General features: G+C 44.8%; 1 protein-coding gene across 2 annotated transcripts in view; it reads right to left on the bottom strand.

Moving 5' to 3' along the window:
- The window catches only part of PDZK1 (PDZ domain containing 1), a 37,345-nt gene extending 22,985 nt beyond the window's left edge, over positions 1-14,360 (bottom strand). The window contains exon 1 of one of the 2 annotated variants that reach the window (XM_065905508.1): positions 14,128-14,360. The gene's annotated coding sequence lies outside the window, so the exon portion shown is untranslated. Of the gene's footprint in view, positions 1-13,523; positions 13,626-14,127 lie in introns of those variants that run through there. The other variant, XM_065905501.1, reaches the window with a different exon arrangement.
- Positions 14,361-14,798: the final 438 nt, after the last annotated feature.

Raw genomic sequence — 14,798 nt, 5'->3', positions numbered from 1 at the left:
AAGACATTATAAATCAACTATACTCCAATAAAAGTTTAAAAAAAAAAGAATCCCCAAACTGCTACAGATCAGATCAAACACAAGTCAGGGAAGAGCAAATTTTTCTGAGGAAGAAAAAGATAACTCCTGGAAAAGTGAAGTCAGCAAGAATTAGAGGATCTTCATTCATTTCCTCAGTCCTGGGAGTTGTCTGCCCAAAGGCAGCAGCTGGTTTCCTCTGACAGAACAGATTTTCTCAGTGGTTAGCATAAATCTGTAGACCATCAGGTGATGCAAGTAATGGTAAATCACGTTACCATTTAAAACTCACCATGCTATATTCAGGCATGCTACATGTTCTCATTTAATCCTCATAGTCACCTTACATGTTTAATCTCAATCCTAGCTGGCCCTCAGAATCACTAACAGAGACTTATAAAAACAGATGCTTAGTTAGGCCCCACCTCAGATCTACTCACTCAGTCCAGGCTTGAAACGGAACATGGGCATGTTTAGAATCCCCACGAGTTTAACAAACTCATGTTCAAAAGCACTCTTCCTGCTCCCAGTTCCCCTTCTCTCCCCCTCGGCCTTGGGATAACACCCTCACGGGTCAGAGAAGAATGTCAAGGCTGGGCGAACTATTAACAGCTACCTTGAGCTCACCTTTACTCCACTTGAGAAACCAAGGTGGCAGCCCGGTTAGGAGAGGTTCTCAGGATCCCGCTCTGCCCCCGGTCCCTCCTGACCTGCAGCACAGGAGTGTGTGGCAACCTAAAGCCTGTGCCTCTGCTTCCCACCACATTCTAGTTCTGACCCAGACAAACAGAATCCAGCAGATGAAAGCAAACTTTAATAGCCCCCACAGGCTCTTTGTTCTGTGAATTAAGTCTGAGGGGACCTTTTCCAGCCCCCCTAAACCTAACCACCTTAAGAGTTGAGGCTGGGACTTCCCTGATGGTTCAGTGGTTAAGAATCTGCCTGCCAATGCAGGGGACAGGGGTTCAACCCCTGCTGCAGGAAGATTCCACGTGCTGTGATGGCACACCTGTGGAAACCTACATGCCTTAGAGCCTGTGCGCCATGATAAGAGAAGACAGCACCATGAGAAACCTGAGAACCACAGCAAAGAGTAGCTCCCACTCACCTCAACTAGAGAAAGCCCGCACGCAGCAACAAAGACCCAGTACAGACAAAATAAATAATTTTTTTTTAAAAAGAGTTGAGGCCATTTCTCCTCCTCTATCATCTGATGGGTAGAAACCCGAGTTCCATTCCTGTCTGAGGCCAAACAACTAGATTCTCCAATGAGCATCCTGGAGTACATGCAACTTGTTTGGAATCATGAACAAAGATCCCTCAAAATTCTCCTGAACATCAAGAAGACATATTGGCCCAAATCTGATTTCATTTGTCCATGCCACAAATATTTGCCTCTACTGCGGATGGTGATTGCATCCATGAAATTAAAAGATGCTTGCTCCTTGGAAGAAAAGCTATGACCAACCTAGACAGCATATTAAAAAGCAGAGACATTACTTTGCCAACAAAGGTCTGTCTTGTCAAGGATATGGTTTTCCCAATAGTCAAGTATGGATGTGAGAGTTGGACTATAAAGAATTAATGCTTTTGAACTGTGGTGTTGGAGAAGACTTGAGACTCCCTTGGTCTGCAAGGAGATCCAACCAGTCCATCCTAAAGATCAGTCCTGGGTGTTCATTGGAAGGACTGATTAGGGACTGATGTTGAAACTGAAACTCCAATACTTTGGCCACCTGATATGGAGAGCTGATTCATTTGAAAAGACCCTGATGCTAGGAAAGATTGAGGGCAGGAGGAGAAGGGGATGACAGAGGATGAGATGGTTGGATGGCATCACCAGCTCGATGGATATGGGTTTGGGTGGACTCTGGGAGTTGGTGATGGACAGGGAGGCCTGGCGTGCTGCGGTTCATGGGGTTGCAAAGAGTTGGACACGACTGAGCAACTGAACTAAACTGAACTGATATGCAGAACACTGTTAAGTAGTTGAAGGAATAAAGTAAAACAACACCTCTATCCTCATGAACTTTATAGTTAAATAGGGGTGAAGAAAAGTTTTAGTACAGAATGAGCAACCACTATGAGCAGAGTATAAATGCCATGAGACCTACAACATGAGACAAATTAAGGAAAGCTTCGCAATTTACATAGGATTTGATTTAGACATTGACAACAGATGGGTAGGACTTCAATAGGACAGAAGTAGGAAAAGAATATTCTAGCCACAAAGAATAGTATGAACCTCAGGCATGGAAGTGGCAAAGTTCTTGGGGATAGTCAAAGAAGAGCTAAAACCCAAAGTGACTGAAGAACAGCCAACAGGAGGACAACCAACACATCCTTTTGTCATGGGTGACAACTTAGACTGTAAAGGCCTCTAATAACAGTCCAAGGGATCTGGCCTTAGTTCGGTGGTCAGCAGGGACCAAGCAGGGGCTTCCATGGTGGCGCTATTGGTAAGGAATCCACCTGCCAATGCAGGAATCATAAGAGATGCCTGGTTCAATCCCTGGGTCAGAAAGATTCCCTGGAGGAGGGCATGGCAACCCACTCTGGTATTCTTGCCTGGAGAATCCCATGGACAGAGGAGCCTGGCAGGCTACAGTGATTAGGGTCGCAAAGAGTCGGACACAACTGAAGCAACTTAGCATGCACTCAGGCATGGACCAAGCAAGGCTTATAAGCAGAGGAAGGACAGGATCAGAGTTGGGCTCCACGAGTGGTAGGAGGGATGGCCTGAAGCAAAGACACCCTGGAGGTAAGCCAGGTAAGAGGCTGTTGTACTAATCCTCCTCAAGTGCAGCCTGAGCCCGCACCTCTACGTGAGAAGAGAGGTGAAAGAGCTGGAGGAACCAGAGAGAACTCAGCCACATGTGGTATTAAGGCTGCATTCCTGTCCTCTCAGATTTCTCCACACAGAGGCGGCCTCAGACAGGACAGGTACAACAACACAGGTGAACAAAACATTTATTTACACTGACCATGAGATACACCAGGTCCCTGTGATCTCCCTAATTACTGCCTACCTCACTCACACACAGTTTTGTTGTGGATTTGAGAGGGTAACAGGTAGGAAGGCCAGAGGTCCCCAAGGGGCAGGAGGAAATAAACTGCAAGTGGCAGTTTTTTTCCTTCTCTACACAAAATTAAAAGAGGCTTCTTTTAATTCTGTGTTGAATACACCTGATTCTGCCTTGAACTAACCAATGCATTTTTCTTGTGGAAATATTTTTCTTAAGCTATGTTAATGAAACTATGTATTTGCTTTGGAATCTGCCTTTCTTCAAAATGGTTCTGCCTAAGACTAACTTTTTTTCCTTTTCTCAAACCTTGAGCTAATAATGGCTTAACAAACCAGTATTCATATCAATTGTTTTATGACCAGGAGATAAAACTCATATTGTGGGAGAGGGGCCTGATGAAACTCCCTCAGCCTAGAGGTGTCTCTCTTATCTGATCAACAGCTTTCTAACAGACATAAAACACCTTGCTAAAAACTAGCAAGGGGGCATTCTTTCTGCCCCCTTCTGATGTCTGTGTCAGAAACTTTCTCTCTCTCTCTTATACTTTAATAAAATTCTGTGACACAAGAAGCTCCAGTGGTCAAGCCTGGTCTCTGGCCCCAGATCGAAATCCTCTCCTTCAGAGGTTGCACAGAGTGGTACACGCACAATTCCGTCTTCTGAGGTCACTGCCCAATGTGAACACAGCTGTGCTTCTGACTGCTCTCAGCTCTGAGTTGCCAGAACACCCTAATTCTGTGGTCGTTTTCCCATCCTGTCTGCTCCCCAACAAGTGGTATACTTTCCCTGGACTTATCACCCTTGCTCAGTTTTTTTCTGGGCTTCCTGCGTAGCTCAGTCAGTAAAGCATCTGCCTGCAGTGCAAGAGACCTGGGTTGGGAAGATCCCCTGAAGAAGGACGTGGCAACCCACTCCAGTATCCTTGCCTGGAAAATCCCATGGACAGAGGAGCCTGGTGGGCTGAAGTCTGTGGGGTCCCAGAGTTGGACACAGCTGAGCGACTAATACTTCACCCTTGATACTTTTTCTACTTCAAGCCTTAGACTCCCCGTCTGTTATGGACTCAATTGTTTCACTCCCAAAATTCATATGTTGAAGCCTTATGACTATTTGGAGATAGAGCCTTGTAAAGAGATAATTAAGGTTAAAAGAGGTCCAAAAATGTGGGTCTGGCATCTTTATAAGAAGACACATATATGTGTCTTCTTCCTCTGGGCCACGTGAAGACACAGTAAGAAGGCTGCCATCTGCAAACCAACAACAGAGGCCTCAGGAGAAACCAGCCCTGCTGGCATCTTGACTTTGGACTTCTAGCCTCCAGAACTGTGAAGAAAGAAATTTCTGCTTAAGCAACAAGGGATTCTGTTACGTGGTATTCTGTTACGACAGCTAGGAGACTAATGCATCTTTGGGCTGGGTGTTAGAAAGGAAGAAGTCAAAAAAATAAAGAAAAAGACCCACAGGTTCATGCCTTGGTGACTGGCAGACAAGTTGTACCATTAAAAGATGGTATACTCATGAAGAATGATATGGCAAAGTCAGTTTGAGATGGTTTTAAATAAAAGGACTAAAGAAAAAAAAAAGGAATTGAATATCTACTTCACTTTACACAGAAAAATTAATTCAACATCAAAGAAAAAATTAAAAGCTAGAACTGTTTCTTCTAAACTCTTAGAAGAAAATATGGGGATAAATCTTCAAAAGTTAAAAACTTTTAAAAATCAGAGGACTTGGCAGAACATCCTGCAGGTAGACAGAAGTGTGGACCTGGAGCTCGGGCAATGGTGGCCTAGAATCCTCACAGCAATGCTTATGTGACGCCCGGGAGTAAGAACATGAAAGGAGGGGAGCCAAGGATAAAGCCTTGGGTAATACTGATATCTAGGTGACAAGAAGAGGAAGCTGAGAAGGAATAATCAGATGGCCAAGATTTTACAGTCCAATCTAAAAGAGGAATTTCTAGACAACATAGTTAACAATGCAAAACTCTGCTAGGAAATAAAGAGAATAAAAACAGAAAACACCACTAAGTTTAGAAAATGGAAGTTCAAGGCAGATAAGGGACTAAGAAGCAAGTGAACCCTAGTAAATAACAGAGGCAAGGAATAGAGATACATCCTGAAACAGATACATGAGAGCATTGGGATAGCAGTTTGAGGGGGAAGTAGGGTTAGTGGATGGGTTTATTTTTAACATTTGTATATCAAGGGATGATACAGACAGCATAGAAAATGGGTTTGGCCTTGATGAGATGGAATACTTCTACTGAGGCAGGAGACAAGTGGGGGAAAGTGAGACAAAGAGGACGATAAGGTCAACTTACTGAGACAAATGAGGAACTTTGAGAATGTGGAACATTCCACATTCTCCACATTCTCCATATTCTTCACTGGGCCCCAAACTGATAAATCAGTGAAGGTGGCTAGGAGAGGAGTGTGGATTAGCATTATTTACCTCCAAAGGCCACTGCTATGAGGAAATAAGAGCCCAGCATGCTGGATCTTCCAATCTCTCAAGAGAACTTAAAAGCCCAGATTTATGTGAAATGTCCCCATATTTAAAAACAAGCAGCGATTTCAAAGTTAAAAAAAAAAAACTTCATGTAAAGTAAACAGAATTGGACCCCTGGGCTGGCAGTTTATAATCTTGGCAAAAAGGCTCTCCAAAGCCTCAGCATTATTTCACTATAAACAGGCAACACGTTGAATAAAAATTTCTAAGTAAAAACTTAGGCCAAAATATATTTTTTTCATTAGACAGATAAATATAGATCTCATGAATTTATACAAGACCAATCAGCATGATTTCTCATGCCTTTTTCTCACTATGTATTAAGTTGATCAAAAAGTTCGTCCAGGATTTTCCATAAGAGCCTATGGGAAAACTCAAACTTTTTGGCCTACCTAAGAAATCAAGGATAGAAGAAGAAAGTGGTCACTTTTACCCCAGGTTGGAGCATGACATGTTAAAAACAAACAGCTAGGAGGTGAGGGTTTCTATGTTTGCAATGAGCCCAGAGTTCATTAAAACATGAGTATCTGAGGCTGGTCTGAATTGTGAGGAAGAGAAACTGCATGAGGGCTTCCCAGGTGGTGCTAATGGTCAAGAATCCACCTGCCAATGCAGGAGACACTAGAGACTCAGATTTGATCCCTGGGTCAGGAAGATCCGATGGAGTAGGAAATGGCAACGCACTCCAGTATTCTTACCTGGAAAATTCCATGGACAGAGGAGCCTGTTTGGCTACAGTCAGTGGAGCCACAAAGAGTCGGACACAACTGAGCATGCATGCAGCACTGAGCTACAAAGATGCAGTGATGGAAAAGACGAAGTGTTCTAGCTTCTGTTCTAGTGCTAGTGCTAGTGCTAGTTCTGACTGGGCAGGATGAATGGGGAGAGGGAGGATGAGGGGACTGAGAGAACAGTTTTGAAAATTAAGCAGCTGACATAGGAAAAGTCATCTTAAACAATGTTTACAACAGGGTAGTTTCCAGTAACAAAAATTCTAAACATAGGTATGTGGCTGATGTGAAGGGAGTTTGTTTTTATTTCCATTTTCCCTGAGCATTCTAGTCTGGATAAAGTACATTAGAAAGAACCAGAGTTTTAAAGCCAAACCTGTTTTTTAATTCTACTGTACCACTTGCTAGCTATGAGAACATGTGTGGCTTCCTTAATTTTGACCTGGAGATAGAAATACACCAGAAATAGGAAATGCACGTGGGTCAACGCACCAGGCCAAGATCACTGAAGATGGATGGTGTAGAGCAATCTAAGCGCAGTGTCTGGAGCAGAGAAGCCCACTCCAGGTGAACCATAGTCCCTGCTCTCTGGTGGAAGTCCTGAGTCCATGGGAACCCCATTCCCTGTGATGACATTTGAGCAGTGTTTCTGATTTTCCTTGTGAAGCCAACAAGAGATTGAGTGATGGACTAGGGATGAGCAGGCATCTTGATTGTCAGGTCAGAGATTCTCTGTCTCCTCACTCTGGACCACCTCTGCAAAGTTAGTTTTAGCTGCTGAAAAGTCAGCTGAAGATTTTGTTCCCCCATGAAATCAAGCTCAAATAATGAACTCAGATTTCCCTAAGAACTACCATGTAAGACTGAAAGCTAGGGAATTACCAAAATGGAACCAAAAGGCATGTGTTAAGGAGGTAAAAGATTCTGGGGAGCTTTTACAGAACTAAGCTGGCCAGAGAGTTCAAACATCTGAAGAAAATGAGTTCTAACAGATATGAGAACAAGATAGAGCAGCCAAGGGACCCACATACAAGGGTGGAGAAGATGGAGTGAGGGAAGTTTCACCCAACATACTGAGGTGTGGATGGATCACGGTTACCAGGGAGTAACTAGGGAACAGGTTCACTCACTGGATTCCCAAAAGATTAGAGAAAGGATGTGGGATAAACAGCATTCTGCTTGGAGGGGGAAATCAGAAAGGGGCTGTGATCAGAGACAGCCAGGTGCAATGACTACTGTCAGGAAAGAAAACACCCAGTGCTGTCTTCTTCGTCTTTCTCCTCAAATCTAGGATGTAGTGGATCATTCTATCAATACAGTTATCTACTACCATCAGTCATGAGTGCTTTGGATCAACCACCATCTTATAAAATAGATACTCCATCTATTTTAGATAAGAGGAAAATGGTTAGGAATCAATGGTGCAGACAGTGTCAGACTGCAAAGAAAACACAACCTCTCCTTACAAGGTGCTTATGTAACCAACACCCAAGGCATGAAAAACTCAAAGAACAAAAACTGAGCAAGATAGTGGGCAATAATGTTTAATCCTAGTTACTGCAACTATAGGAGGATGTTTGTATAACCTAGGATGTAACCAGAGAGTAAATGATATCCATTTCATTGAGGCATGAGGGGAAGAGAGGGCAGGAACTCTTGGCTAACATTCAAACTGAATGTTACTCACTTTACCATAAAACTCCATGCTGGTCTATAAAACACTTTGAACTTCAGTAAGAAGAAAGCAACCTTCCCAAGAAGCTCAGCCAGGCATATTCACATATCATGCCCTTGTGAGAAATGCTGCCTCTTCAGCATTGGTGTGTAATGAGTTAAACAAAGAAATCACTAGACTTTTGTTGGGCTTCCCTGGTGGCTTGGTTGGTAAAGAATCTGCCTGCAAGCTAGGAGACCTGGTTCTATCCCTGGGTCGGGAAGATCCCCTGGAGAAGAAAATGGCAACTCATTCCAGATTTCTTGCCTGAAGACTTCCATGCTCAGAGGAGCCTGACAGGCCATGGGGTCACAAAGAGTCGGACACAACTGAGTGACTAACACAGACTTTTGTTGAAAAACTACAACTGGTAGAGACTGGTGATGTTATGTCAGCACCTATAGACCATCAGAGAATCCTCTATAGCTGACAGCCCCGATCAAGGGCCTCCGTGCTGGGCCAGGTGTGTCTGCCTTCTTTCACAGCCTGCCTAAGAGCCTTGGGAGACACTGTTTCTTCCAACAACATAAAAGAAATCCTATTGTATCTCAGTTGGTATTGACAGATGTCTCAAGCAAGGAGGAGATAAATGAAATTCAATTTCATCCTTCTTCAAAAATATTTTACCTAAAGCAGATCCAGTATCTTTGCTGCAGATTATATTTAAGCCAGCTGGATTCCTCCTTTAAAAACCAAGAGATGTGGAAATTCAAAACATTCAAGTGTATTAGTTTTAAATTAGTATCAAAAATAGAAAAATAAGTGGGGCCTCAAGATATGTTTTTGCTAACTATACTTTCCCACTGTAAAGATTACTGTTTGGTCTTCGGCAGTCATAAATTTCAAGTATGGGAAATTAATGAAATGTGTTCCAGTAGAGAAGAGTGCTCACAGGCCTGGTGAGTGATTCTTGTTTCTCTTTTATGATAAGGAATGGAATCTGCTTATCTTGAAATTTATTTGGCCTGCTGATACTGAATGCCCCTCCCCCACCCACCCATCATGAACGATACTTTGTCCTAGAAGATAGGACTCCTGGTTGGAGTTCAAGGCCTTCCCCACTCTACTTGCTGATCTAAGAGTGCTGCAGGTTGGGAGAGACAGGAAGTCAATATCATGTGAAAACAAGAGTTGCTCTTGGAGAAAGGATACTTTGTGGGGCTGACAGAACTGGTCCCTGAAAACAGCCCAACCAGCCTGAGGATTGGCCAGAACCACAGTATCTCCAAATGTAGTGTCTCCCAAGCAAAGTATCTTGCTTTTCAATACCTTTTGAAACTGCATTTCTGCCCCCTGGCTTTTTTCCCTATAACTTAAAGTCCTCTGGCCTCTCCCAGACACTGCCTCCGGACAAATTGCCTGGTCTTTCTTTCATCATGTTAGTCTCTAAAAATACCACTTAAGAACCTAAAATCCACTACAGATTGTCATACTGAGAGAAGTAAGTCAGACAGAGAAGGAGAAATAGCATTTGACATCCCTTATATGTGGAATTCAAAAAGAAGTGACAAAAATGAACTTACAAAACAGAACAAATTTATGGTTGCAAGGAAGTGGGGAAGGATAGGGGGAAGGGATAGTTAGGGAGTTTGGGAAGGTTGTGCACACACTGATATATTTAAAATGGATAACCAAAAAGAACGCACTGTATAGCACATGGAACTCTGCTCAATGTTATGTGGCAGTCTGGATGGGAGGAGGGTTTAGGGGAGAATGGAAACATGTATATATATGGCTGAATTCCTTCGCTGTTCACCTGAAAATATCACAATATTGTTAACTGGTTATACTCCAATACAAAATAAAAAGTTAAAAAGAAGAACCTAAAAGTCCAAACTTCTTGATCAGGCTTTGAGGCACAACATAAGCCAGCCCAACTTCATCCCCCTCTGCTCCTCAGTGTCACCTTTTGGCACACATGTGGTCACCCACATCCAGCCCGCCCTTTGCTCACTCCACATGCTCTGCCTGAAACACCTCCAGCCCTCACCCCCAACTATGTATTTATAGTAGGTCATATTTTTTTCCAAGTGGATGAATTAAAGACCTAACTATATTCAAGGGTCAGTTCAAATTTTAGGTCATATGCAAATCCTTGCCTGACCCCTACAATGATTCTGAAGGAATCACTCCAGCCTCTAAATTTCAACTAGAAAAGAAAATGTTTGTTATTTTATGCATATTTATTGAGCTCCTACTTGGCTCCAAGCACCAGCCGAGGTTACATTTTATGAGTTCTCACTTAATCCTAATGGTCCGCTTCACAAGAGAAAATGTAAGCTGGTTTTCCATGACTGTTTGGATAAGCAGCAGAACCTGGATTTAAACTCAGTTGAATCTGGGTTCCTCCCACCATCTGCCCAGCTTCCCAACCATGAGGGCTGTGTTAGGGAACCCAAGTAGTTAGACTGGGAGGAGGAAGGCATTCCAGGCAAAAGGAATAGCAGAGGCATGTTCATGAATGGAGAATGGTGGGGGGCGGGTGGGGGGGACAGGGTACATCCTTGCTAGCTCATCAGTAAAGAGTCTGCCTGCCAATGCAGGAGATGAGAGTTCAACCCCTGAGCAGGGAAGATCCCCTGGAGGAGGAATGGGCAACCCACTCCAGTAGTCTTGCCTAGGAAATCCTATGGACAGAGGAGCCTGGAGGGCTACAGTCCATAGGGTAGCACAAAGAGCTGGACACGATTTAGTGACTAAGCAAGCACACATGTTCATTAATGGTGAATCTTGGACCACAGTTGCCATGGAGTTGAGTAGGAGCTATCTTTCATATTTATCAAAACTCCTCCCCACTGCCTGGGTTCCTTCCTTCCTTGGGGTCATGCCCGTCATAAAACTGTCTGATGATCACCAGAATAGTAGCACTTAAGGTGCAAGAGGCACTATGCGCTTCTCCAGTCTCCTTCTCATAACATTAGGAACTAGGTTCTATGATGCCCATTTGACGGATGAGGAAATAAGCAATTTCCTCATTTCTGCATGAGAGTAAGAATGCATCTGCTCTGTAATTCAGGTTTCTAATACTTAATCATTTAGTGATGATGCTCACCAGGCAAAGAGATTATCATGAAGGGCCAAGGAAACGAGATGCTGAACTCTTTAGGAAAATACATCTAGTTCTAGCTCTGCCTTGCCACTCTCATCAAATTCCTGTGCAACAAATGTGAAAATCATTTAACCAAGATGTCCAGAGATGTCCATTCCCACTCCATCAGACTTAGGACTTTAAGGGCCTCCCAAGTGGCACTAGTGGCAAAGAACCCGCCTGCCAATTCAAGAGCCAAAGGAGTCACAGGTTCAATCCCTAGGTCGGGAAGATCCCCTGGAGGAGGGCATGGCAACCCACACCAGTATTCTTGTCTGGAGAATCCCATGGGCAGAGGAGCCTGGTGGGCTACGGTCCATGGGTCACACAGAGTTGGATATGACTGAAGTGACTTAGCATACTCGCAGGCAAGGACCTTAAGTGCCTGAGAGAGTATCAGAGTTCTTCAGTTTCCTCCTTGATTAAAGCGCTATTCAAACATACTGACTCTATTCTTGCAGCTCTCTCCCTGCCACACTAAATTCCATATATCGGCGAAGCTAAGCTTCTACTCTATGCCAGGTATTGTTCTAAGAGCAGGTAACACAAAAGTCAAGACTGCTGCTCTCTGGAGCTTAACATCTGCCAAAGGTGACAAAAAGTAAACAAGATGATTTCTGATGATAAAGTCTACAAATGATGAGATCCAGTGGTGAGGTGGAAGGAGGAAGCTGAATTTAAAAGCCATTCCGGGGAAGGTAACACTTCCATTCATACCCAAATGACAAGCAGGAGCCAGCGTTCAAAGCTCCAGTATCTATCATATTTGAAGAGGGACGGGGGTTGGGGGTAGGACACCAGCAATCATCTAGTCTCAGCCCCTTACTGGTAGATGAGTAAACAGAGACTCAATGAGATGAATACAAATTCGTTCCACATTTCTTAAGGACTTCCCTTCTGGCTCAGATGGTAAAGAGTCTGCCTGCAATGAGTGAGACCCAGGTTTGATCCCAGGGTTGGGAAGATCCCCTGGAGAAGGAAATGGCAACCCTCTCCAGGATTCTTGCCTGGAAAATCCCACGGATGGAGGAGCCTGGCGGGCTACAGTTCATGGGATCGCAAAGAGTCAGACACACTGAGCGACTAACACTTTCACTTTCAACGAGATTAAAACACAAGATCTCCCAGCTGACCACAAGGCTGCCCCACTGTTCCACAGGGCCTCTGGAGACACATATTTGAAAAGTAAGCACATGTGTGGTTATGCTTGAACACATATTTCTAATTTTATTTTCAATACAGCCTTGGGGAAAAGATGAGAGGCTTTGATAGGCAATAAACTTGAGGCTCCAGTTGGCAAAGGGACTTGTCTAATGGCCTGTCACTAACAACTGAATCAAAGCCCAAGTTATCTGTATTTCAGTCCCATGTTCCTTCCCTGGGATGAGAAAGAGTTGTCTAACCAGTGGTCTATGAACATAAGACATCATTACTAGCAACTTCATAGTTTATGGTGCAAAGAACAAACAAAAGAGTCAAAGATAAGAACAATTTACTTTGTCATAACACAGAGACTCAAAGTCCCTGAGTTATTTGCTGCAGGGAAGAACATGTGACTCCAGGTGACTAGACAACCATGGCTTGAGACAAAGAGCCCCTGTGCCTTTTGGAAATAGGACTGAGAGTTTGCTCATGGGTACAACGTTGCAAGAACTGTAACTGAGGAGTGTATGTATGTTCCTGCAGAGCCAGCCCAGACCAGGAATCTCCTCCACTGGGGAGCCTCGAGATGACAGTCACACTTAAGTCCCTTGACCACTTCCGCTTAGGAAATAAGTTACTAAGTAGTGGCTCCCAAATGTCCCTTCCCACAAGAATCATCTGAAGGGATGTTGCAAAAGAAAAAAAAAAAGATTTTTCATGGCCTCACAAGATCCAAAGAACTAGACTGGGGATTTGTTTTAAAATTCGGTCAGCCTAAAAATCCACCGACTTTTATTTCTGAGCGCTATAACATGATAAAAGGTGTTTTTATTATTCAATGAGAAAGCTGTTAGGTTGTACCTTTTAACGGCTGCTTCCAAAAGAAAATCTCTACTACCCAAAGGCCTTGAACAGTGAGAAGGTCCTGTGAGAGAGAACCTCCCTGAAAATCTGTGAAGTCTGTCGTCTCCCCACCTCTGGCTACACATCAAACGCCCGTGCGACCCTGGGAAGCCTTGCTCTGAGAGTCAGATTACCTATTCCCTTGTGGAGCAGACCCCAGCCTGTAAGGTCCAGGTGTCTCATGCACAGAGAACCTCAGAGTGTGGAGAATCCCTCAGCCCCCAGTCCCACCATCACCAAAAGGGCCTGCCTGCCTTCTTCCCCACCAGGCTCTCTTCTGCCCTAGACGGCCAGCTATTACGTAGAAATGGAAAAAGAAAAAGAAAGAAGGGGGTCTGGGCCTAGGTGGTCAGGACCCTCAGTCACGGGGACCCCAAGTCAGTTCTTACCTAGGTCCTGGAGGAAGAAGCGCCACTGGCTTCACCAGGCAGTTCTCTCTCTGCTGGTGAGCTCTAGTTGGAACTCACTGGACTTTGAACAAAGGTTGATTTAAAAGCTGATATATTTAACAGGGATGTGTGGTCTGAGTTCAAATGACCTCTGTCCAGCTTGCTGTCAGCTGGCTGGGCAAACCTGGAAAACCCTCAGCAAACCCAAGGCTCGGGCCCACCTGCCTAGAGAGGGGAGGGGAGGCCCGCAAGGGGGAGGGGCCTTCCGCTCGGCAGATGCCTCAGTCACACCCAAGCAATACCCAAGCCTCAGAGCCACCATTGTCCCCCAGGCCAAGGGCAGCACTGATCACCAGCACCTGAGCACCCTGAGGTCTTGCTGGGGAGCAGTACCTGTGCCACCTCACCCGCAGGAGGCCACAGGCCAAGAAGTCCTGGTAAAAGGAGCAAAGCTCCGTCTACGCCCATCCTGCCTCCTCTCCACCTGGCATTCTTACTTTCAGGCTCCCTAGAAGCTGAGCCAGTAAAGCCCCTGCTCTTATTTCCCAACTCCTTTGCTCTCATACACTCTCTCCTCTCTCCCTTTTCCCTTTCTCTGTCTTACCTGAGGGTGCTCTGTTTTTCTTCTCCAGCAACTGGTTTCCCCGTCCACACCCAGAACCTCTCAGGCAAGCCCAAGTGGGCAGGTGGAGGCACTTCCACAAGCTCCTGGGTTGGCGCCTGGGAAGCCCAGTGGCGTCTTGAGCTCAGCCCCCAGCCCTGAGCAGCTGATCCCTATCAGCAGTACCCACACAGGCAGACCCAGTGCTGGGCTTCTTACTGACCTGGATCCTCAGCCCACACTGGAAATCAGGGCAAGAGATTGCTCCGAGCAGTGAAGCAAAGAAAACCACAGGCTGAGGACAGGATGGCCTCGCCCTCCTCCACCTACATTCCAAGGTCCTCCTGTCTTTGCTGGGTCTTGGCTGCTCTCGGGTGAAGGCATGGCAGGAGCCAGAGGGTAAATGGTCAACAATGACAAACATCTGAGCAGCTAGCTCATATCAGGTCATCTCCACCTTCACATCTACCTGGACCTCCTACATGTCTTTCAAAGTAGACAGTAGAAGGGGAAAGATCTGGATGTAAGATCAGAACACCTGGATTCAAATTTTGACTCCATCGCTTACCAAGTGTTTGATCTAGAGGAATTTATTTATTTTGACTGCCCTGCGTCTTCTTTGCTGCACTCAGACTTTCTCTAGTTGCAGTGATCTGGGGCTACTCTCTAGTTGC

The sequence above is a fragment of the Muntiacus reevesi genome, chromosome 1 (assembly GCF_963930625.1).
Source record: "Muntiacus reevesi chromosome 1, mMunRee1.1, whole genome shotgun sequence".
NCBI lineage: Eukaryota > Metazoa > Chordata > Mammalia > Artiodactyla > Cervidae > Muntiacus > Muntiacus reevesi.
Note: the sequence above shows the minus strand (reverse complement) of the source record. Positions and strands in the feature narration are given on the sequence as shown.